General features: G+C 39.4%; 1 protein-coding gene across 3 annotated transcripts in view; it reads right to left on the bottom strand.

The window, feature by feature from the left end:
• The window catches only part of Lypd6b (LY6/PLAUR domain containing 6B), a 174,364-nt gene extending 148,425 nt beyond the window's left edge, over positions 1-25,939 (bottom strand). For all 3 annotated transcript variants that reach the window (XM_010620983.2, XM_033757232.1, XM_033757233.1), the window contains exon 1: positions 25,825-25,939. The gene's annotated coding sequence lies outside the window, so the exon portion shown is untranslated. The remainder of the gene's footprint in view (positions 1-25,824) is intronic.

The raw sequence follows: 25,939 nt of genomic DNA, 5'->3' as shown, positions 1-25,939 counted from the left end.
TGTATTCCAAAAACAATGTATCTATGTAATGTTTATACACATTCTTTGTTTTTTTAAGCAAAACCTTTCTTGGTACATTTTAGATATACATAATGATAACAATCATCAGCGGGAATTTGTAGTTGTATAAGAAAAGAATGGGAAAAATTTTAATATTTATATATAATCTAATATTTCATGTAATCTTTAGATATAGAAATACACACATATTATATATATAAATATATAGTGGATATCTTTTTCATATATTCAAATAAAGACCAAGGTAAATTCCTTCTTTTCATTTAGGTCCTTTTCTTAGATCCAAAAACCCCAACTTTATAGACACAGAAACAAAAAGAAACAAACAAAATCATACATGTGGAAATATATATAAGGCTGTACTTAATATTAAAATTCAGTATAAACCAGGAGTTCCCTGAAAGTTAATGCCACTTTATCCTACCCTGTAGACACAAAGCACCAGGAACTGAGACATGCATTATCATACACTTAGTGTTCAACAAAAGGCACCCATATATTTCTCTGAATGAACTAGATCAAATGCAAAGAAAAGCAAGCTCCCAAAACTCAAGGGAAAGGTCTGCATATTAGTCACTGTTATATCTGTTCCCATGCTTAGCACACTGGCATCGCCACACGCTCTAGTTTCAAAATGATCAATGCCTGTCATGAAATACACACTTAGTAGAAATATGCTAAATAATTTTAAAAAGTTATACCCAATGCTTTTTATCAGTTTTTTAAAGATTTATGGCCCTCTCTGTTGCTTTATATAATTACTATCATTAGACCTCTGTCTGAGTCATCTCTCCTGATAGTCTGAGATCACTCCTCAAGAATAAGGTATTCTTTCAAAATAACAAAAAGATATAAAAAAAATTACATTTACGTAATTTTTTTTACTTCATTCGTTTTTCTTTCTCTGTTTTCTCTTGTAGTACTGAGGTTTGGACTGAGGGCCTTGTATATGCGCAATAAGCACTCTATCCCGGAGCTATATCCTCAACTCTTTATTTTGAGACAAGATCTCTCTAAGTTGTCCAGGCTGGCTTCAAACTTGTGATCCTTCTTCCTCAGCCTCCCAAGTAGCTGCGATTATATAGGATGTGCCACCATGCCTGGCTATGGAATTCTTATAAGCAGAATTTGGCTAAGTCTGCTTTGATATGAACAATCCTGCATGAAGGAGCTAAGAATATTGACAATATTGACATAGATAGTTTGTACTCTTTATATTCTATGAACATCTCTGATCTTTCTTGAGCCAAAATACATCAAAAATACAAGCAAGTGATTCAGAAGAGCCAATTCAATAATACTATTTTACTGTACTTTGATTTCATTTTGCCTTAGAAGTCCTAATGACCCTCTAGTCAACTGGAAATTATATCTCAACCATTCTTGGAAAATCAATCTGCTTTGTCAAAAAGCACATATGACAATGTTATGTTTGTGGTTTATGCCCTTCAACTAGTAAATTCATTTATTTATGAAAATACAACAGATACTGCAAAAGGATATCATATGTAATCATTAATTAATCATCTTGGGATGACACAAAATTTTTCACCACACTAGAAACGTAGGGATATAGAAGTAAAAAGTAAAAAGTGCCAGGTGTGGTAGCACACCCTGTAATCCCAGCACTCAGCAGGCTGAGGCAGAGGGATTGTTGCATGAGGCCAGCCTGAAGTACATAGTGAGAGCCTGTGGGGGGAGGAGGAGGAGGAAGAAGAAGAAAAATAAATAAAAAGTTCCCTGGCCCCCCAGTATATGATTCAGTGTACAACCTCAGATTTTGGGTTCCCAGAATAGATTGCCTCCATTTTCATTAGATATATTGCAGGCATTACATAAACAAAGAAAATGAAGATGTGAGCACAAAAAGCCAAGACTTCTACCACAGCTATGAAAAATAAGTATGTTGGCTGTAGTGACCAGGTTCCAAACACTCTCCCATTCAGCCCCTGTAAAATAAGATGTCTTAGTAGCTTTCTGTGGCTGTGACAAAATATCTGAGAAAATCAACTTAATGGGAGGAAAGGCTTATTTTGGCTCATGGTTTCAGAGGTTTCAATCCATCATCCCTTGGCCTTGTTGCTTTAGTCCTGTGGTACCAGAGCACATCATGGCAGGAGCATGTGGCAGAGGAACTTTTACCTCATGATGGCCAGGAAGTGAAAACAAAGTCAGGAAGGTGGTCAGGGTCCCAATAGTCTCTTCAAGGGCATGGCTCCAATGATCTAACTTCCTAGAGGTTTTACCACCTTCTAATAGCACCACAGTCTGGTGACCAATCCTTAAACATGTGCCTCTGGGGGACATTAAAGGCCAAACTACAGTGTGATTCTGATATTTTAAATTGACTCATTTCTTAATGCTTTTATTTGGGCCAGTTAATGTCTTTAAATAAGTACTTTTAAGAAGCTGACAGCTACAGGACAAGAAGACTGCAAAACAACAATTTAAACCAGCTGAAAAACAACACAAAACCAGAAGTTGTGCATAGATTAAAAGAAGCTGTCAATAATTTATTTCCTCTATTTCTTCAAAATGAATAAATGCTTTCCTTTAATTTTCTACCATATCCACTGAAGCATATTTCCAAACCATAAATACAAAGAGTATGAATGATCATCCAAATATTAACCTAAGATTTCAGTATTTTACAGGATCATTTGTTAATTTCAAGCATGAAAAGATGAAAAAGGTATGAAAGAAACCATTACTAGATCAAAGAGCTTAGCTGTGAGTTGGAGCAGAGAACTAGCAAATGTTTGGCATGCGTGTCACCAATCTTCCCTCCAGAACCTGTATAGTCACAGCTAATCCCAGCTTTTCCCACTGCATGCAGATGCAGCCTCTCCATCCTCTCCAGCACTCTAGCCATCTCCATCCATTCTGAATCAAATGTATTAGCCAACCCTGAGTGGGATTTCTATACTACAGAAGGTGAACTAATTGCCTGGAATGTTCTCTCTCCATGTTTGTTATAGTACATGCCAAATGGCTCTCTCAATAGGTAAAAACGACATTCATAGAATTTTGAACATACACATAAATGCACTTGTAATATGCCAGGCACCATACTATGTGCTTTACATGCATTCTCTTTTAATCCTCAGTACACTAGGTATTAGTATTAGCATCATTTCAAGCTAGAAGAAGCTGAGCCTTTGAGAGGTTAAATCATTTCGCAAAAGATGACTGGAGAGTATGTGGTAGCTCTGTCAAGTTCTGATCTCAAAAGCTGTGCTCTTGGACACTGTGCTCAACGATAACCTCCTTTATTCTCAGAGACTCAAATTGTCAGTGGTATGAAACTACTAACCTTAAACAGGCAAATTTTACAAACTCCCTTTGTCCTGGTGTATGTTGATCCTAACACAGTTAATCACTACTGTGAGAAACCCTAAATTGTCAACCCTTATTTCACCACTGCACATAGTCCCAACATGAAACCTGTAACATTCAATTTGTATAGAAGTAGAAGAATTCCTTCACATGAATGATAAAGTTTTAGGAGGGATGTCATATGATAGAACTGTCCAGAAATGACCTTGTTCTTACACTGTTGAAAGTGAAATGGGTGCCACCAGCAAGACGCAGGATGCATGATGGTGTGGCCAGGTTTTGCCCACGACATTGCAACTTCCTATGTAAGTAAATACTCATCCAAAGAAGAAATGACTAACCAAACCAAGAAGATAACAACATGCTCATTTCAATGAATTTTGAAAATAAATAAACAAAGAAGCATTTATTATATTAATGTATTTGTTCATATGTCACCCCTAGTTTTAGTGCAACTATATTCTAGAATAGAATTTAACATAGCCTATCCTGAACACAGACCACAGAAAATTAAAACAGTGTTCCCAAATACCTTGGCCCTAAATACTTCAAAAATTATCTTTGAAAAGTTATGTGGTTTGCCTATTTTCTAGATGTCTTAGAAGGTTGTAAAAGCTTCCCACCATCAGAGAACAAGGGACCCCAGACACACCTAACACCCACAAAGAATGTAACAATTCAAAATGTGGGATGTAGGGGACAGGGGCATGGAAAAGCAAAGAGGTTTCAACACTGTTCTTAGGAAGGCCAAATGTAGACAAGGCATAAGAAGGATGAGAAATATGAGCATTCAACCATTTACCTGCAAAGAGAGCTATGAATGACAATTACCACCTTATGGCGGTATAGAATTGCAAGCCCTACCAATAAAGCAATAATTTTCAAATGCCATTTTCCCAATAATCTCCAGAGGAACGTATTTAAAATACAAATTACTGGCCTTGTTTCCAGGCTCTGTTCTATGTAGGGCCCAGAGATGTACGTTTTTAAAAGCCCTGAATGTGACTCAAATGGAGTGGTGTTAAATTGTGGTATTAGATAGCCATGGAGTTTCCTTTTGGCACTAGGTCTCAATTCTGGTAGCTGCCACCAAGTAACTGTGAGTACCTGTTTGTAGGTGAAGAAAACCCTGAGGAGGCTTCTTGGATGTGGAAGATGTGCATAATCTACTTTCCAGAGAAGTGTATTATAATCATTAAAGAACAATATCTATCCTAACAATTGACTTTTCCTCTTTTCACATACTAAAAAAAACTAAAAACTGCAGAAGAAGAGTATGAGTTAATTTTTTTCCTCACTAAAGTCAATTATAGGTCAAATCTTCACTATTTGTCTTATTTCTGGTACTTTCATATTGAGAGAAGGAAGAGGCATCAATTGCACACCAGAGCAGATTTTAGGAAGCTTGCTTTTAATAGTCTAAATTACAATACATTTATGATTTTCAGTATTCAAAACAAATAACAGAATGTATTTCCATACCTCCTGTTACAGACTGAGTTGTGTACCCCATAAATACGTATGCCAAAGTCCGAATCCCCACGTACTTCAGACAATAACTGTATTTGAAGATAATGCTTTTTAATGAGGTTAAATTAAAATGAGGTCATTCAGGTGAACTTGAGTCCAGTATGGCTGGTATCTTAGGAAATTTCGAATAAGCATTACAGAGAGATGACATGAAGATACAAGGAGAAGAAGACCATCCAGAAGCCAGGGAGAGAGGCCTAGAGTAGAACTTTCCTTCATGGCCCTCATAAGAAACCAAGTCCGATCTTGGACTTCCAGCCTTCAAAACTACGAGAGTAGCTTTTATTGTTTAAGCCACATAGCCTGTGGTGTCATACTATGGCAGCTCTAGCAAAATAAGACAAATCCTCATACAGAAAAAGAAGTAATCCCATGACATCTATACTTTGCTTAGGACAGTATCTGATCCTTGTTCCTTTGTCCTACTCTGGAGGAGACCAGTCTTGTTTAGGTTGACAACCTGGATTAAGGCTGAAAACAGGAAGCAGCCAGAGAAGTACCTGATTTGAGATTTATTACTTAACACCTGCAGCTCCTGGACACAATGTGCTCAATTTACTGGAGCTCTTTTTCCCCTTCTGAGTCAAGAGGGGAAAAGTGGGCATGGAGGTGAGGGCAACAATGAAAAATAGTCCAATATTTATGTACCAGAAACTGGGACCACATTTGCCTTTTTTACCAGGAAAAGAACAGGTGCCTGCAATTTCCTAGATGTAGCCCCTTTGGTTTTATTATTATAAACTGTGTGCAGATACTGGAAACTTTTATCTTGAGTAAGGTCATATTGGGGGAGTGTTTCTGTTACAGGAGCAGGTCAGCATCTTCTGGAAACATGATTTTGGAAGAAGAAAAGGAACCACATTCCACCCTGGTCAAAACCCTTTGCAAAAGGTGTATCCATGTGTTACAAAGACACTCTACCTGAGAATTGCTTTCTGGCAACACTCTGGACTTTGATAAAGCTGTTTTTAATGGGTCTTTCTCTGTGGCCTGCATTAACTAAGAGGATCTGGTTGTTAACTTCCCCTTTGCAGGAGATCCCAGTCCCCACAGACTAGCTTTCTGAGCAGTGGGCTCCCCTCCTGTCTCTCCCACTGGACTTTGATCATTCTTTGTTATCAGTGTAAGAAAACTTGGAGAAAGGACAACAGAGCAAATCACAGAAAACTTGAAAAAAGATACCTTCACATAAAATTTACTAGATGAGTAACTTGAGTGTCCTCTCTACTTTAGCAATATTCAGTAGCAACAAAGCACTTCTAAGTTCTACACCTGCATCACTGGCTCTGACAAAGGTGGTTCTTAAAAAGAATTAACTCCCCACATCCACACCTCATTGCTGGAACATTCTAAAGACTTCTGAACTGAACCAGTCTTCAAGCCAGTTACCAGGAGTTAAGAGACTACTTTTAATAGCTCTACTCTTAAACAAGTGCAACTTGTCAATTAACTCCCCCCAAAGACAAAGTCAGAGGAAAAACATCTGGAAAAAACAAGCAACTTTATTGAGTCATCTCTTCCTATTCCAGTCATAGAAAGAGGCCAAAGTCTTCCCTTCATCTCTTCTGAGTTCTGGGTTTTAGTTATGCTGCATGGACACTGCCATCAATTCACAGCATAAAAGATAAGTTGAATGAACCACGTACACCAAGAGATCAATAACGAACCCCTCACCGAGGCACAAAGACCTGATGACACCGAGGTCAACTAACATGTGATACTTAAACCCATGGACTGCAGATCTGATCATCAGGTGCAAACTGAGTTTAAACAAGTCTCAGATGTGTAAGTAGGCAACTGACAAGCCCACAGTGACTTGGGGTCCTCATCAACATGAAGAGCACAACATGCCAGCACCTGTCACTGGGTTGACAGGGCAATCTAATGACTCGGCTATAGAGTGCCTGAGTCACTGTGTGGCACATACTGACCATCCAGAGACTACTGTCAGTGCCATTGCTGTTGTTATCTCTTACATCCCCGTATGTGAGACCAGTTTCTTTGTCTGTCTGCAATGCTCTAGTCACCAACACTAAATTATGGTCAGGCTAAGAACCAAGAATTCTATAACTAAGCTTAAGGAAAAATAAAGTCACTCAATGCAGAACAAAGGTGGCTAGGAGGCTAGGAGAAAGACTAACAAAGGAACAGCCTCAATATCAAGGAAATGTCCTTGTTAATTGAAGTATTTCTCTGAAAAAGTTAAAATATGAGTGCACTAATGATTTGTTAAAATACATTTATTAGCTCTATCCATTAACAAACCAAGAGTAATTCCCATTAACAACAAGTTCCCCCTGGCATCCTGATCTGGGTTCAAAGAACATTCTCCAAAAAGAAGGAATTTGGGATTCTTGGAGTAATGACTGATTCTAGTTCCAATATGGAGAAAATTTTAAGATGAGCCAGGGGAATCTGGTGGAACCAGAAAACAGGCAACTATGAACCACAGGGGCACAATTTAAAGGACAAAGAGAATGTCAAAGTCGACAGTAAGCACAATTGATTATAACATTTTGGATGAATAGAAATCACAAATCCATAATGGCTCTCATAAAAAGCATGATTGAGGAAAACTCTATATTGAAAAATACCAGCAGCCAGTGAAGAAGAAATGAAAGAATTATAAAAGCTCCAATTTACAACTACAGTGGAAATGCTAATTCAGGTAGAGATCAAAGAAAACATAAAAAGCAAGTTAAAAAGTTGTTGGGAAGCATCATACTTTGCACTTTGTCAAATGCTACTAAACAAACACTTCCTACTTACAAAAAAAATGTATTCACAGTGGAAAGAACCTACATTCGTCAGCTCAGCATCAGTAAAACTGAAAAAACAGGATCTCAGTGATACAACGGTTCACAGCATCATCTATGAAGTCATTTTGGCAAAAATGTTTAGTATGAATCTACGCATCTCAACCTAACTTCCAGTTGACAGAAAATACACAGGATAGAGGAACAAGTAAATGACACACAAGAAAACCATTAAGAAACCCACAATGTAGCATTCTCTAAACTTAGCCTAAACCCCAGAAAAGTTAACAGAGAAAATATAGGAGCTGTTACAGTGTAAAAGAGAATCCAGAGGTGTTAACAACTAAATGCAAAGCATGCTTCTTGTTTGCATCCTAGTGTAAACTTTTTTGAATAAGCAAGGAAATCTGAAGAGGTACTAGATATTAAATAATAAAACAGAATCACTGCTAGTTTTCTTAGGTGTAACATTGTATTATAGTTAGCAGCAAAAATGTCATTTTTTGTTCTCATTGAGTTTACTGGTACATTTTAAGTATACAGTACAGTTACATTCATCATTGGGATCTTGTACCTTTACATGGCAGGTCTTGGTTCTCATTTTTTCCCCATACCCCCGCCCTCCCTTCACCTCCTCCTCCCTTCCCTATTTACAAAAACTTTATTTCCATTTTTTTCATTTCCTCCTATTTTTTTCTTTCCCCTTACTACCATTCCCCTAAGAGATGCGTTCTGAAGTATTTAGGAGTAAAATGCTGATGTCTGAAAAAGAGATAAAGAGGAGCAGATAACAGTAGCAAGCGCTGTTTGCTGGTACAGTATCCAGGCATGGGCTCCATGAAGCTCATTCCTTTTCAGTAACTGCCCTGCAGGTTTGCCTTATTGTGCCATCGTCTTCTCATCGAGAGGTACTTTGTCCTGTGTCCCCAGTCTCCAGCCCAAGGACATGGTTTCAGCATTGGCTTCATGATGTGACAGCAGAAGCATCTGCACCAGACCCTGGCCCTGGGTTTCCTTTAGAAAGGCACAACCAAGTGCAGCCAGGTGGGAATTGAGAATGCTGTTCCACGCCCTGAATCCCTGATTTCCTAAGAGCAGTGAGGTAGAAAAGGAAGCCTGAATTGTGACTGTATCTAGCCAGGCCTGGGTGACAAGCTTTTCTGGTGGCCTTCCTATGGGAAGATTTTTAGCAATACAATGGAAGTCCACCCAACCTGGGCCTTGCACTGGGACAAGAGAAGTTCCAAATAATTTCAGATAGTAACCACTGCCACAGTTCTTGAGGCCTTAATGAGTGTCAGTCACTGATCTAAATCCCTTACGTGCATCCTAATTTGACCTTGGGGATTTCGACATGGGGTTAATCTTAACCATACTGTCATCAAGTTCTGTGATCCAGAACTGAACAGGACACTCATGTAGACAAAGGCAAAAAAGTAGTGATCTGTAGTATAATTCACGTTCAGGAGACAAGTTATCTTTGCTGGAAAAAAATCAAATTAGTATGGGGGAGGAGGGAGGTGTTCACTATTTCTATCCTAAAAACCATTAATGCAAATCCCCCCCCCAAATTCTTGCAAGTCTAGGCATCCACAATTGTTATTCATGAGAAAGAATGTATCCCAACCAAAACCACAGCTTTCTTGTCTCCTGCCATATTTTCAAAGCAAGAGAAGCAAAGATATATGACCTCAGCCAGTCCTTTCTCCCAGGGCATCCCTAATCAGCCCTGTTGCCTTGCTCACGTCTCTTCACACATTACTGTTAGAAAATTCAAAAGACTAGACCAGATGTTTCCATGCTCAGAGTCTTTGCAAACAGTTATTAAGGAAAAAAAAAAAATTTCAAATATCCCAAGAGGATAGCCTCGATCTGGGAAGAGGGAAGCCTTCAAACATCAAATCTTTGAGAGAAGCAAATGAATTTCATAAACGTGCTTTTTAAAAAGGAGATGTAGAAGGCCACCCAGAATGTGACTTCACTGTTTAACTATAAAAATATATAAGTACAACTTTTCATCAATAAAACAGGATGGCTACGCTGGGATATAAAACAGCTAACGTGAATGAAATATTGTCATAGGCACCACCATGGAGGAGACCTCATATTATGTTGACTGAAAAAGCCAGATGCTAAAAAGCACATACTAAAAGAACTAAAAGTATATGTCTCTGTAATATGTATTTAAAATATGTAAATTTTAAAATTCACATATTCTAAATAGTACATAAAATTCCAACCAAGCTTCCCTTACCCCCCACCAAAATGATACTGATAGAATTCAGAGGCGTGAAGAGGGCGGGCGACTAGGAGGGAGCATGACAGACGGGCTTGCTGGCAAGGTTCTACTTCTTGATATGGACACCAGCTAAACAGGTACATTCAGTGTGTGAAAATTCGCTGAATTCCGTCCTTAAATGTACTTTCCCTATGCATGCTGTACTGCAATAAAAATGTTACTTACAAATGTGAATCCAATTTAATACTCTTCTACCAAGTGGCCACTGACTTCTGCTTTTGAAACAACCTCAGAAATGACAGTGTTATATAAAAATCATCAGCTTAAAGACAGAGAAGAGCTCAAGGCAATTTGGAGGCAGCATCTAAGACTATATGTAATGTAGAATTAGACACAGTCCCTGCAACAGCCTACAAATAACTCTGCAGGCAATAGCAAGAATTGCTGGGGGAAGTAATTACAAAGGCCTTTGATCCTCTATTATGCCTTCTATCTGTGATCTCAAAGAAGCCAGTGAACAAGCAAGACCCAACAGTCCTCTGCCAAAGTCCCCTCTGTCCTCATCTGTTTACAACACCAGGCTCAAATCCAGTCACCTTCCTAGGATAGCAGCTCAATTCGGGGGATGACCTAGAGGTTATTTATGTCCTAACAGAAAAACTTCAATCAAGACTTCACATAGGTTGACTTCTATCCTATGTAAGCAGGATACTGGGCAGAGAGAAAATCTGCATGTCCCATGTTGTTGCTTTCTAATATACTATATATATGTAAAAACAAGAAAGACTAGAAAATTTGAAACTGCATAACCTGATATCTCATACCTCCCAAATCTATTTGACCCCCTTGCCTACCGCTATGGGTTGAATTACGTCCCTCTCACTCCCAGAGGCACATAATGAATTCCTAATCCACAGTGCCCTCAGATTGTGACCTTATTTGGAAATAGATTCATCACAGATGTAATTAGTTAAAATTGGGTCATACTGGAGAAGGGCAGGTCTAATCCCACATGACTCGTGTCCTTTTGAGATGAGTATATACGGACAGAGAGACACACACAAGGAGAACACGTTGCGAAGACAAGTTGTGCTGCCCCCGCTAAGGAAGTACTAGAAGCCAGAGAAAGGTCTGGACCATATCCTTGCTCTGAGTCTTCTTAGGAAACACAGGCCAGCTGATAACTTTGGTTTCAGTCTAGCCTCAGAGCAATGCGTTCCTGTTGTGTAAGACCCCAGTTTGTTGCTTTGTTGTGACAGCCACACCTACATACACTTGGTCAGGTAAGATGGCTAAAAGAGTAGCACTTTCCTATCTTAGAGATTAAGAAACAAGTACAGAAGGGTAAAGCACAGAGCGCAGAATTCATGAATCGAGCTGGATCCCGCTGTAAATAGTTGTGAGAAGCAAAGCATGAAAGTGTGAGGAACTCTCCTTGCCTGGAGGCCTGCTAACTCCTCAGTGTGGGATAGCTTCCAATGCTTCTGTCCACAGGCAATGTCAGGGGCTAAAGAACGTTCCTGAAGGTGCCCCCTATCTCCACGAATCCAAGCCAATACCAGCACACCTTCCCCACAGGCTTGTAATTCCAGCTGTGGGAGTGAATTACTTTTCAAATACCTGAATCTGCTAAAAAGAATGTAGTTACTGAAAATGAAGCAAGGAAAAAAAGAGAAGGTGAATAGAAATGGCATTTTAATAAGTAATGAGACTTCAAGGGAGGTTGGTAGTTCAGAATCACTTTTGAACTTTAATACAGAATTAATCTACATTGTCTTCCAAAAACGTCAGACCAGAAAAAACCTTGCATAATGGTATCCATTTCCAATGCAGCACAGAAAATAAAAACAAGCCTCCAAAAGCAAGCAACATTAGGGTAGGTTTTATGAATTAAACTGGTATATGTCAGCTATGGCTAAAATCCAGGATGCATTAAACATCAATAATATCTAGACTAAATTTAATACTACTCTAATGGTATGGCTAGCGTTAAATTAGGAAATTGAAATCCCCTCATTTAAGAAATTTTCATTGAACGTCTTCATTGACACAAGTCCCCAGTATGAACAACTCCCAGTTCTACCTTCATACAGTTTCGAGGTAGCTCTTGCTGTGGTAATTAATATAACTGGTCCTTAAAGGTGAAAATTTAGTAACAATTATCTTAGAAACTTCAATTTTTTTCCAAGTTTTGAAAATAGTCTTCCATGATTACCTTTGAAATGAGTACCTTTGGCCAGGCCATGGGCTCATCTTGGGGCCACCATATGGTAAGAGTTCTGCTTGGTGCCATTTGGCAACTACAGAAGAAGACCAGAGTTCTGTGAGAGAGAGCTAGGTCACTGACCTAATCCTCAAAGGATGAGGGAGCTTCAAGGTAGTAAACACATTATCCTGACTGACAACTCCACGTTTCAAGCCACCAGTTTACCGGAAGGTATTATGTCCTTCATAGTACTCATCAGTGATATGTGCAGAGCATTTTATGGACAGAAAGCAAAAGTCAAGTGAAAATTCCATTGAGGCCAGAAAAACTAGGGCCTCTGCCCAGGGCTCACTGTGTCTTCTCAGAGACAGGCAGGCATACAAGGTAACAGCAGCATTCCCTCCACCATTACGGATAGAAGGCCCTCAGTGCTTCAGGGACCCCTGTGCCTGACATTGTGACACTTGTTAAAATTAAAGTTAAGCGAGATGCACTGATATGCACCGTAATCCCAGCTACTCAAGAGGCTAAGTAGGGTGATCACTTGAGCCCAGGAGTTCAAGAACAACCTGGCCAATATAAGAAGACACTGACTCAAAAAAGGAAGGATTGTGAAGCAATTATAATTGCGTATGTTCATGTAACTTGGTGGTTCAGGTCACTACTTTAAGGAAAAAAATACATTAAAAAGGAAGAATGAAAACCTTCAAAGCCATTCCCTTCCAATCACTGTAAAAATAGGCTGAGAACAAACATTTCAAAGAGCTTTCCCAGTACAGTCCTAAATAAATTTTTAAAATTACATTTACCACTTCATACTACAAGCCACACTATCTTGAAGAAAAAAGCAAAATGTATAAAAAAATGTATTTAGCTCAGTGGCACCACATCTGCCTCCTAAGCACAAGGTCCTGTGTTCAATCCCCAGTACAAAAAACAAATAAATAAATAATAAGGTTTCTAAATACAAAGAGAACATATTTTCAACAACGATCTGTTATGCCCAGGAAACTAAGCTCCACCAAAGGCCAAAGCTCCCACCTTCCCCAAGCTTCGGGGAGTCGGAAAGCTCCCTTCTCTCTAGGGTTTCGAGGAGGACACTACTGGGGCTCTTTGTGTCCTGGCCATTCCTCTAGTTGATCATTTGCTTTACCTTTCCAGAGTCACTAGTGACTTGCTGGAAATTCAAATTGAGCCGCCAGGGTGCTCCATGGCATTTTGCAAAGCTATCTATTGCTGTCCATGTCAGTGACACATACATTGACCACAACCAGAGGTGCAAAGGGGGCTGCAAACTGCAGACCCTGGATTACAGGAATGTTTTCACTCCTCCTCATCTCACGAGCTTCCTCTTCCTCTCCTCTACCCACAGAACCAACTCCAACCCAGCATATCTTAACCTTGACACTACGCAGCGAAGGAATTTACAAAAACATCTCGAATGTCTTGGATTTAAAATATTCATGATAAAATCCTCCACTGGATAAAACTAATCGTTTTTATCATTTTTAACCCCCCCTCTTTCTTTTCAAATTGAAGTGAGTTTTATTTTTCTCTCTTTTTTATGATAATATACCTTTGCTGTAGCTCATTTATTAGGACCAAAATGTTTTTGTTTAATTTAATCAAATATTCATGACTACTAAAATTTCCTTCCTGTCTTTTTCTATATAATTTTTGTTCTGCTTCATACCTAATTTAAAACATATACTAAATATTATTTTAACTGTAACATAACCCATCATGTAGATGTACTATAATTCACTTATCCATGCCTTCTTGCTAAACAATTAACTCACTTTCAATTTTTATTTATTATAAAGTACACTTTAAAGAACATTTTTATGACAAACCCTTTTCTACATGTCAAGCATTTCCTTTACAACAGATTTCTAGAATTCAAATTACTACAGACACAATTGCTCAGATAAACAAATTATTTTAAAACTTTCAATAGTACACTCAGGGTTCTCATCCCTGACATTTATTGTCCCATACTGAAAAACCTTCTGCCCCTGATGCCTAGGCTATTCTCCAGGGCTCCCTCTCTGCTGAGCTTGCCAGGCCTGTCTGGCAACCTCCTGCCCCATCAGCAGGGAGCCCGAGTGCCCCCACTTCACAGGCTTAGGGAGTCTCACTTGCAAGAATCTGGCTTTGTTTCATATTTGCTTCTGTTCCTATTTTCTCTCACTCTCCAAACCTGCCACAACACACCCAGAAAAGTCTTCTATCAGCACTGTTTCTTGTTTTTTTTTTAATTTGGGGAATATATGTGTTGATCTCACCTGCTTCTTAGAAATACATTTAGGGATTAAAGTCTATCCCCGCCCGCGTCCCAAAAAATACCTAAGATTGTCCTATGACCAACCGTCTCACTTCCTTTTTCTGTAAAAGTTTCTACAAGTTTCAGGTCAAATTCAGGTCATATTAAAATTCTTCATATTCATTTACATGAAAGCTTCTGACATCAGAGGAGCTTTCAGTGATTTCTGCCCCGTAGTCTTTCATATACACAAAACAAACAAATTTCCTTTCATCTTTTTCTACAAGAAGTTTGACAGCTTCTAGAGTTTGAAATCATGGCTTGTTGGCTATTGCTTTTATTTTTCCCTGTATCTCATTGACTATTTACTTCCATCACACTGAGAGTCTTAACACATATACATGTACCTGGTCTAAACTGTTTAGATCTAAAGTGTTCCCCCAAAGTACCATGTATTCAGAGGCGGGGCTTTCAGAAAGCAACTGGGTCACAAGGATGCTAACTGGTCGGTGGGTTGATCTGCTGATGAGGTAATTTGGTGGTATTCCTGGGTGTGATGAAAATTTAGGAGGAGGGAAGGACATACAACACGAGGGTGTGACCTTGAAGACTATGTTTGGGACCTGGCCCCTTCCACTTTGGTTGTTTCCATCTCGCTCTGCTTTCCTCCTCCACACCCTTCTGCCGAGATATTTCTGCCTCACCACAGCCCAGAGCAATGGAGCTGACTGACCACAGACTGAAACCCCTAAAATCACGAGCCAAAATAAACCTTTCCCCCTTGAAGCTGCTTTCTTGGGTATTTGGTCACGGCAACAGAAAACTGACTACCACACTCAGAAATGTGAAGTTCAATAAAAGGAACACACTACAAAACATACTATAAAACCACAAGTGTAAACATATATACCCATCAAAACAGAAATGGTCAATCCAAACCCAGCTGGCTGTTTCACCACTTTTGTATTAATATTTGCTTACTGTTCATCCAGTCAGGACCAACATTGCACAATAAGGAAGCAACAGTCGGTTCCAAAGACTTAAGAACAATTTGTGAAAAGGAATGGAAAGAGAAGAGGAAGATTTCTGAATGTTTTCTTAAAACTCGCAAAGTTTACACAGTGCCTTAATCTGTGCTCACAAATTAAAAAAAGATCACCCTCATTCAATTTTAGCCCCCGAGCAGTACTAGAATAATGAACGAGAGATGCAAGCTCTCCCTCCAAGACTGTTCCCCTGTCTTCATTCCATGTGGAGTGCTGTCTGGGGCCAACACTGTGAAAATGACAGATGGCAGCGGCCCCTTAAACTTTCATGCACCTCTGAATCGTCTGCTAATATCTAAACTTCTGATTCTGACTCAGAAGGTCTGGAGCGGACTTGAGATTCTGCACTCCCCTCTGTCCCCAGAGGGTATCAGTGCGACTAGTATGAGAACCAGACTTTGAGTAGCAAATAAATTTACCACAACATCTAGTAATCTTGCAGTAAATGGATTTATATGACAAAAGTTTTTTAAATACAGTTATAAATTATCAATGGGATCACTTTTTTATAAAATACAGCCATACCTCAGTACCTGAGGGGCACTAGTTCCAAGAACCCCCATAGATACCCAAATCCACATCTGCTCAAGTCCCTACTATGAAATGCCACATATACTTTGAATCATCTCTACATTACCCCTAATGCCATGTAACCCCTATAAAGATAGCTGTTTTACTGTATTGTTTAGGGAGTGATACCAAGGAAAACGTCAGTACAGTTGAATATTAATGCAATTTTCCCCAAAATATTTTCCATCCATGGATTGTGGAACCTGCAGATTCACAGGGCTGACTTTCTGAAGTTGCTTTTGGTTTTCTTGTTTTGCTCTTTGTGGTACCATGGATTGAACCCAGGGCCTTTGTAATTGAGATACATCTCCAGCCCATTTTTTTTGAAGCAGGTTCTCCTTAATTCCCTAAGTTGTCCAAGCCTAGCCCAAACTTGTGACCTTCTCAGAGGGCTCAGATTTCAGACCTGCGCCACCACTGGCTCCCAACGTTCTTAAAGAGAAAAGACATCTGTTTTCTGTTTAAGATTACTAATATAGATTGATCGTACTACATTGTATGTTAACAAAATATATAAAGAACAGTAACATGGATTGCCCTGAAGACAGAAACTAGCCAATGGAAGAGGACGGATGGGGAAGAATTGTCACTCTATTTTTTTCTATCATTTAAATATGGAGCCACATGAATGCAGTCCTTATTCAGAAAATAAATTGTATTTTAAAATTTTAAAGCATTTTCACAGGACATTCTGGAAGCTCAATAAATGTTAACTCAAATTAATCCATTTCTCAGGCAAGTTGAGTGGTAGGCCTAGAGAGACCACTTACCTCAAATAAGTTAGGATTTTTCTCCAAAAAAGGACCATCCCTTCCTTTAGGCACCTTCTAGGACCATGCCAAGAATATGTTTTTACTATAATAATATTTTTTTTTCAGCCTGACAACTCATCTCTGGGACCGGAAGGGCCCTACAGCTTACAATGGCTCCCAGTAGTCTGAAACATACCACACATGGGCCCTGAAAGTCAGGTTTCTATCCCTTCCATGGATGGAAAATATTTGGCTGGAAGCACAGAGGAAACAGCAGAGAACTTTATGCCACCTCAACCTCTGCTCTGTAAGTCAGAGAATCCAGCCTGTTTAAGCTATCGTTGTCCCTATTAATGGCATTTACAGTTGCTTTTCTAGATCTGATAGAAGTAGCTGCAACTCAGATTAGAAACCAAGCAGAGTAGAGAGAAAGTGTGTGCGTGAGAGATCAGAGGCGACCCAAAGGCTGACCCCTCGAGGAAACATTAACCTGCCCTTCTGATCTGAACTGTGTTGACCTAGCCCCGCCTATAAGTTCACAAGTCTCCAAGGCAGATACACTCTGCTTTACATAGCTTGGTCTTGACTTGGCTACAAATCTCTGAAAGTACGAATTGCATTGGAACTTCTGACTCCATCTTCCTCCTTAAGCCTCTAAAGCTTATCTGGGTTCTCATGTTGTGCTGAGTCACCGTGGAGCTGCTGCAGCTCCCTCTCCCAGACCCCGGACTCCTGCCCTCCTCTCCCGGTCCCCAACCTCTCCCTCACTGGTGGCCTATGCTCATGACTGAGAGAATGAACACCCTGGACCAAAGGGATAGGATCAGAGACAGGAGAATGCAGGCTGAAGGAACCCAGGTGCCCCCACCCTGCCAGGGCAGTTTCGGCAACAGTCCAGGTCGTGCACCAGCAGAAGCAGCTTCAGCCACTCCCGCTGCAGTCCTCCAGCCTGTTAGCCACAGAGACACGGCAGCGGGAGATGGCTGACAAGAAAATTATCGGCGATCTTTCTAACTCTGCACTACGAGCAGAGCCCAGACAGATACAGGACACACAGCAGAGACCAGCACTGACATCTGGTAACAGGTGCAGCAAGAAAGAGACCCAAAGACCCAGCCATCCAGCACAGGGCTACCGATGAGGCCAGGTGACAGTTTCAGCAAGAACACCAGTGCCAAGGAGAAAACCAAAGGAGAAACTGGAGGAGGCAAAGGCCAGGAAAGCACTGTGTCAAGGCGAGTATGCTTTTCTGGTCTTGTGCTTCCTGTCATCCTGGGGCAAGGCTGGTTTCCCACCTGCCAGCCGATAGAATGCAGCTGACATCATGCCTCTGCCCATGTCAGCAACTGATCAGGGGCCCAGAGACACTAGCCTGGGCCTGCCAATACAGAGCAAGAGGAGCTAGAGCTGCTCAGGGGTGGAAAAAGCACTTACAGCCACTCCACGGCTCTCAAGAGCTTCTCCTACATCACCAGTATCATCCACATTTAAACCAAGAGCTATTAGGTATTCATTACGCTTGAAGACACTGCCTCCTTCCATTCTCCCTGCTCACTACTCTCTAGCCACTTTGATGTCATGGATCTTTCTTAAACAAACTAGGTGAGTTGCTGCACAAGGGCCTTTGCACTTACTATGCTTTTTTCCTAGAATGCTCTTCTCATGGGTAACTTTACCGCATTTTCTCCTTCCACTTGCAATCTTCATTCAAATGTCTCAGCCTTTCCTGACCACCCTCTTAACTAAATCTTGTCCTCATCTTCCACCACCCTAGCAATTTCTCCTTTTCTCTGGGTTATTTTCATAACATCATATTTGTCATTCTGTGTGTTTACTTATGTATTTGTTTATACATGCACCAAGAGCTGAGAAAGCACAAAACAACTTCCCAGAGAAAGAAAGAGGGTACCTGCCAAACAACAAATACCTAGCATTCCTTTTCCCTTCCTCCCATTATACATTATTTGCTTCCCAGTATTTTTATAATGTGAGATGGAGAGACTTCTTTTACTCTTTCTTCATGCTTCTGTGCGTCCCTGGTCTCTCCTATCTCCAGACCCCATACGTCGTCTGCTCCACGCAGAACTTCACACTTACCAGTACCAAGTGCTTTGCTGGGCTCCTCAGAAAATTAAACGGGATGACTCAGCGCTCAGCCCTCGTTAAATGTCCAATAGGCCATCTCCTTTATTATTGTTCAGTGTGTATACTTTGTATTATACCATATATGCTGACGGAGTCTTATTTCTACAAGTACATTATAAGCAAATTGAGGACAAAGATCTTATCCTAGATTTTAGAATCTTCCAGAGTACTTAATACAGATTTTTTAATAATTAATTGTCATTTGCTTGAAGCAAAAAATTTTATCTTTTAAAGATTCTTTTGAAAACCCTTAGAAATCCTATTTAAAGTGCAATTCTACCCTTTCTCTTTTCCACCACTGACCTAGTGTGCAAACACAGCAAATCCCTGAAAACGGCATTTATAATAGGAACTTTGCTATGGCGTGAATACCAAAGCCAAAATGCTATATAAAAGATCAAACAAATATTGACTCAAAGAATTTTCCCCAAGGCAACTGTTATAGTCTTATCTTGAATAGAATGTGTGCACAGTTAATTAAGTATTGCTATGGACTCAGCAAAACCCGGGACAGAACCTGCCAAGTGGAGTTTTACATTCCCACCGTCTTATCACTATTTACAAAGGCGCGCACAAGTCCCACTCCTCCTGTCCCCTCACCTAGCAGTACTGCTAATGCCGACTGTGGGATGAAATGATAAGTAAGTCACACACCTTTTACCCGTGGCCAAAAGATAATGAAACCTCCGTTCCAAAGACTGTGCCCATCCCACGGCAAATACACTCTGTCGTTACCCTCTCAGAAGTCTGTTATTTACTACCTGTTGACTTCTTGGAAACGTAGGGGAGGTGTTTTTTGGTGTCACATGACTCGGCTGTGTACACCGAAAGCTCACTAACTGTGAAGCCTGCTGCGAGACAGAAGCCTCTAAATTCACCTCAAATTCACGCGCCGTTGCGCACAGAGACGGGTGAACTGTGCGCTTAGCCTGGGCTGTCTGAACTACACAGGAGCTCGGTAAGAACAGATAGAAGCCAGCAAGAGTCATCCTTTACTCTTCTTCTTTCTCTCCTTCTGTCCAGCCCTTATTTACTGAGTACTCAGGACGGTCTAGGCATTATTCCAGGAGCTAAATAAAATTGAGAATAAAATCTACCCTACCTTTGATTAGGGTATGTTCCGGTGTGAGCAAGAAAGATCAACAGGGAAGACAGATAAAAATTATACTGTGGGATACCGATAAATGCTACGAAGAAAAATAGGGAGGCAGGACATGAAATGCAAAGGGCCAAAAAGATGAAATGAAATCACAGATGGACTGCCAAAGACATCCTCAGTAGGAAACCAACACATGAATCTGAAGGAAGAAACACAGCCAGCCTCACTGATAAATGGAGAAGAGCACACCAGGCAGAAAAGCTGTAAATGCTAAGGTCCTGTGGCAGATTAGGGCTGGAAGGTTGGGGGGCACTATGGAGGAGAGGGAGGGTACAGCCTAGTAATCAAAGGGAGAAATGTAAGAAGTAAGATCGGAAAGCAGCAGAGAGCAAGTTCATGCAGAGCTTTGCTTCTAAAGCAGACTCGTTTCTATCAGTCTTACAAAAGCCAACCATTTACAAATTTTCATTTACTCAAAACTCAGGCGTTGTCAAAACACCAGTGATTATTTTTCCAAAAATTTATATATCCATGCTTCAAGAAACACTACACACACACACACACTCACACACTCACACACTCACACACACCACTGGGGGAGAGGGTATTATACATCAAGCCACCACCATATTTGCCTGGGGAGAAACCCTAAACTGCTTTTAATAAAAAATGATAACTGCTCATGCTTTCAATGTAAACTTTTGTAGGACTAGGACTGAGCATCACGATAGCAAATGCAGCTCAGTACCATGGGCAACTGGACACTCAACAATTCTATAAAAAGATGTCAGCCAGCTAAAATAATAATATGCAAAATTACAGGAGACTGGAGCATTGAAACTCACCACAGAGGCCTGTTTTTTTTTGTTTCTTTTGTTTTGTTTGGGGACCGGGATAGAATTCCAGCCCTTGCAAGACAGGCAGCAGAACCACTGAGCCAAATGCCTGGCCCTCAGAGACCTGTTTTTAAGTGTAGCAATGCCTTGATGTCATTGGCAAATTTCAGTGCCAAGCTGGCTCATACACTATCCAGACCACACATCTTACCTGCCCAGTCAGCTTCTCGACATAAATAAGATGCTATCAGCTGAGCTCTGCAACACAGCAGGGTTTGCGGTGGTACCTTAAGATCTGCTATCTTCTAATTAATTCTATGTCATCCCGATCAACCCAGTTTCATAGCACATGTAACCAGTGCTCTATTAACAAACATTTACAAATAGTTCTATTGCAAGGACTTCACTACTCTTAGGTACACAGTCTGTCACCAAGGTGACTAGTATGGACCATGGGGCATGTCCTGAAGCTTGTGTAACAAAAAAATATTGTTAATGACTCAGCAGCCACAGTCCTTTCCTAATCTCCCAAGGCCATTCCCTCCACCCCTTCCATAAATGGACAAATCCTTTTGCTGAGCTGCTCCCTTGACCCTCCTTGGTTGGAATTTATCAAAAAATTAAAAGAAGTCAGAGATGCTAATAATATGTTCTACACAGTACATGACTTGGAAGGAAAGAAACCCCTGGAACTTCAGATAAGTATGGAATGAAGAAAATGAGTTTTGAGAAGTAACCCAGAGCGGTACTGGGCAAGAGAAAAGGGAGAGAATTTTTAGAGATATTGCTTAGAAGTTTTAGAGATATACACAGAATCCTTCTTAATGCTCTCTGAAAGATACAAGTAGTTTGAATATTTGGAAATACTTGTTCATTAACTTGGTTTCTGAACCGCAATTCTCTGAATGGTAAACTGGACCAATTACTTTTTTTTTTAAGCAAAACATTTATTGGTACATTTTAATATACATAATAATAGCATTCATCATATGGAATTTGTACCTGCACAGGACACGTCCAGCTGCTTCCTTTTTCTCCCCCACTTGATCCCTCGATCCCTCTTCCTCTCCCCATATACAAAAGCCTTGCTTTCAAAATCAATCAATTACTCTTAGAACAACTATATTTGCAAAGAATTCAGTCTTTGGACATAAGAATGCACTAAATTCTTCACATGCCATAATACAGACTGCATTGTTTAAAGGCACAGTGTTTTGTACAACAAAGCATGGCAAAAATGCTACAGAAGTCACAACCAGACTTCTTTCTCAATAGAGAATGCAATTATTCTACAGGTGTTAAAAATCTTACCTAATAACACACCAAGTACCTAGAAAAACGAGAACAATCCAAACCCAAAGGTAGTACAAAAAAGAAAATTATAAAGATTAGGGCAGAAATCAATGACATTGAAAGAAAGCCCCTTCAAAAATTAATGAAGTAAAAAATTAATCAGAGTTGTTTCGTCAAAAGAATTTTTTAAAAAGAGATGAACCCTTAGCCAATCTTTTCTGAAAGAAAAGACCCAAATCAATGCAATTAAAAATGAAAAGGGTGAGGGCCGGGGATTTAGCTCAGTGGTGCCACCACCTGCCTCGCAAGCGCAAGGTCCCAAGTTCAATACCCAGTACCAAAAAAAAAAAAAAAAAAAAAAAAAAAAAAAAAAAAAAAAAGGTGAAATCACAACACCCTCCTGAAATAAAAGACTGTTAATAACTACTTCACAAACTTGTATTCCAATAAAGCAGAGAATTCAAAAGAAATGGATAGATCCCTGGATACATTTGAATTACCAAAACTAAACCAAGAAGATTTAAGAACACTGAATAACCTAATAACAGGTGATGAAATTGAAGCAGTAATTTTAAAAATCTACCAACTAAGAAAAGTCCACGTTCAGATAGATTCAATGTTGAATTCTATAAAACCTTCAGAGAAGACCTAATACTAATACTCCTCAATCTGTTTAATGAAATTGAAAGGAAAAGAGTGCTCTCAAAGTTATTCGTGGAAGCTAACATTGCCCTGATTCCAAAACCAGACACAGATCCAAACAATAAAGAGAACTATAGACCAATCTCTTTAATGACTATAGGTGCGAAAAGCCTCAATAAGATACTGGCAAACAAAACACAACAAATCATCAAAAAAAAAATGACCAAGGCTTCATCCCAGGGATGCAAGGATGATTTAACATGCAGAAATCAATAAATGTAATATATCACATAACAGAAGCAAGGACAAAAATAACATGATCATCTCAATATCTCTGTAGATGATTTAAAAAAAAAACCTTTCACAAAATCCAAAATTCTTTCATGATAGAAACCCTGAAGAAAAATAGGTATAGAAAAACCTTATCTCAATATGATAAAAGTTATTTATAACAAATCTACTGCCAACATCATTTTTGGGGTTATCAGGGATCGAACTCAGGACCTTGAGCTTGCAAAACAAGCAGGGGAACCACTCAGCTAAATCCCTGACCCACAAATATATTAATTGGAAAAAAAACTGAAAGCTTTCTGTCTAAAATGAGGAAAAAAACAAGGTTGTCTACTATCACCACTCCTCTTCAACATGATACTCAAAACATTAGCCTGAGCAATTAGGCAAGAAAAAAAAGTGCTGCATATAGAAAAAGAAGTCAAATTATCATTATTTGTAGATAGCATAACCTTCTATATCAGAGACCTAAAATAATTCATGAAAAGATTCTTAGAATTAATAACCGAATTCAGTAACATAGCAGGATACAAAATCAACACAAAAAAAATCAATAGCATTTCTGTACACTGATAATGAACCTACTGAGAAAGAAATTAGGAAAAAATACCATTCATAATAGCACCAAGAAAAATTAGGTACTTCAGAAGTGAAAGACCTCTACAATGAAAACTATAGTGCTCTGACAAAGCAAATCAAAAAGGACCTCAGAAAATAAAAAGAGGGCCCAGGGATTTAGCTCAGTGGCACTGCGCCTGCCTTGCAAGTGCAACGTCGTGAGTACAACCCTCCAGTGCCAAAAAAGAAGGAAAGAAAATACAAAGATATCCCCTGCTCCTGGAAAGGCAGAACTGGTAGAGTTCAAATGCCCATACTTCCAAAATTGATATACAGATTTAATGCAACCCAATCAAAATTCCTACACCATTTTTCAAAAACTGGAAAAAACAATCTTAAAATTCACATGGAACCAGAAAAGACCCAGAATAGCAAAAGCAATCCTAGCTAAAAGAGCAGAGAGAGAGAGGCATCACAATCCTGGATTTCAATCCTGGACTATATTATAATGCTACAGTGATTAGAAACTGCATGGCACTGGCACAGAAATAGACATGAGGATCAATGGAACAGAATAGAGGACTCAGAAAAAATCTCAGGCACATTCAACTATCTAGTCTTTGACAAACTAGCCAAAATAGACACTGGAATAAAGATGGCCTGTTTAATAAATGGTAGTGAGAAAACTGGCTGTCCACATGCAGAAGATTAACTCTAGACTCATGTCTTCCACCATGTTTTAAACTAAAATCAAAATGGACCAAAGAGCTAAATGTTAAAGCAGAAACATTTTATCTGATGGAAGACAAAATAGGTTAAACTCTTAAAATCATAGGCATAGGTAAGGACTTTCTGAACAGAACTCTGATCGCACAGGAAACAGTACCAAGAATCAACAAATAGAACCATATAAAATTTTAAAACTTCTGCGCAGCAAAAGAAACAACTAAGTAAAAAGACAACCTACAAAATGGGAAAATTTGTTACTTGCTATTTCTTAGACTGAGGACTAGTATCTAGAATATGGGATGAAATCAAAATTTAGACTCCCCAAAATAAAAGACCCAATCAAAAAATGGGCTACTGAAATGAATACTTAACAGAAGGACAAATGGCCAATAAATATACCAAAACATGTTCAACATCGCTGGCCATCAGAGAGATACAAATTAAAACAACTCTGAGATTCTATCTTTCACCAAAAATAACGGCCATATATAAAAAAAATCAAATAATAACAAATGCTGGTAAGGCTTCAGGGAAAAAGGAACCCTCACTGTTGGCAGGAATATAAATTAGTATAACCACTTTGAAAATAAGTATGGAGAGACTTCAAAAAGTTAAAACTAGGGATTGGGGACTTAGCTCTGTAGGACCACCACCTGCCTTGCAAGCTCAAGGTCCTGAGTTCGATCCCCAGTACCAAAAAAAAAAAAACTAAAACTAGAAATTCCATTTGACCCAGTTGTTCCCCTTGTAAGTACCTTCCTGAAAGAGTTAAAGACATACATCACAGTGACACATGCATACTTATGCTTATAACAAATAGCTAAATCTTGGAAACAGCCTATATGCCCGTCAACAGATAAACAGATAAAAGAAATGTGATACTTACACATGATGGAGTACTACTCTACCATAAAGAAAAATAAACTTGAATCATTTGTTGGGAAACGGATGTGCCTTGACACTATAATGTTAAATGAGATAAATCAGACACACAAGTTTAAATATCACATGGTTTCTCTTATATGAAAACCCAAATTATAAAAAAATAACAAAATAAAAGATAGATAATAGAAATAGGGAGATGGATCTTCCTCAAAGTGGAAGTGGATCAAGAGATGAAGAGAGGGGGAAACAGGAAAAATAAAGGGCTTTTAAAAAATTAAGAAAAGTTCTATACATATACCAACTTCACACAAGGAACGTAAACGTGTATTGCAAACATGTGCAAAGAAAAGGAAGAGGATCCAGAGATGCACGAAGAGGGAAAGGAGGGAAGGAAAACGAAACAGAATGGGGAAAGAAGGAACTAAAAGGAAGTGAGACACATTATGTACACGTACCAGTTCCCTACAAGGAATCTAAACACTGTGCACTACAAACGCGTACTAATAAAAACATGGAAAAATCATATACTAATTTCCTCCAACGCTTTTTAAAAGACAGGCATGTGGGCAAAGACTCATTCTAGCTTGCATTCTTTCAGTCTCAACAAAGAAGTCCAAACAACAAAACCTGCTTCCTCAGTGGTGTTCTCCAATCATCTAGAAGCTTCTGAGCAGTTGATCTGAGGAAAGCAGGACTCTCTATCAGGATCATCAATGTCTGATAATCCAGTTCCTCCCTCTCT

The sequence above is a fragment of the Fukomys damarensis genome, unplaced genomic scaffold, assembly GCF_012274545.1.
Source record: "Fukomys damarensis isolate Sample0158 unplaced genomic scaffold, DMR_v1.0_HiC HiC_scaffold_29, whole genome shotgun sequence".
Taxonomy (NCBI): Eukaryota; Metazoa; Chordata; class Mammalia; order Rodentia; family Bathyergidae; genus Fukomys; species Fukomys damarensis.
The sequence above is the reverse complement of the archived record's forward strand: the minus strand, read 5'-3'. Positions and strand labels throughout refer to the sequence as shown.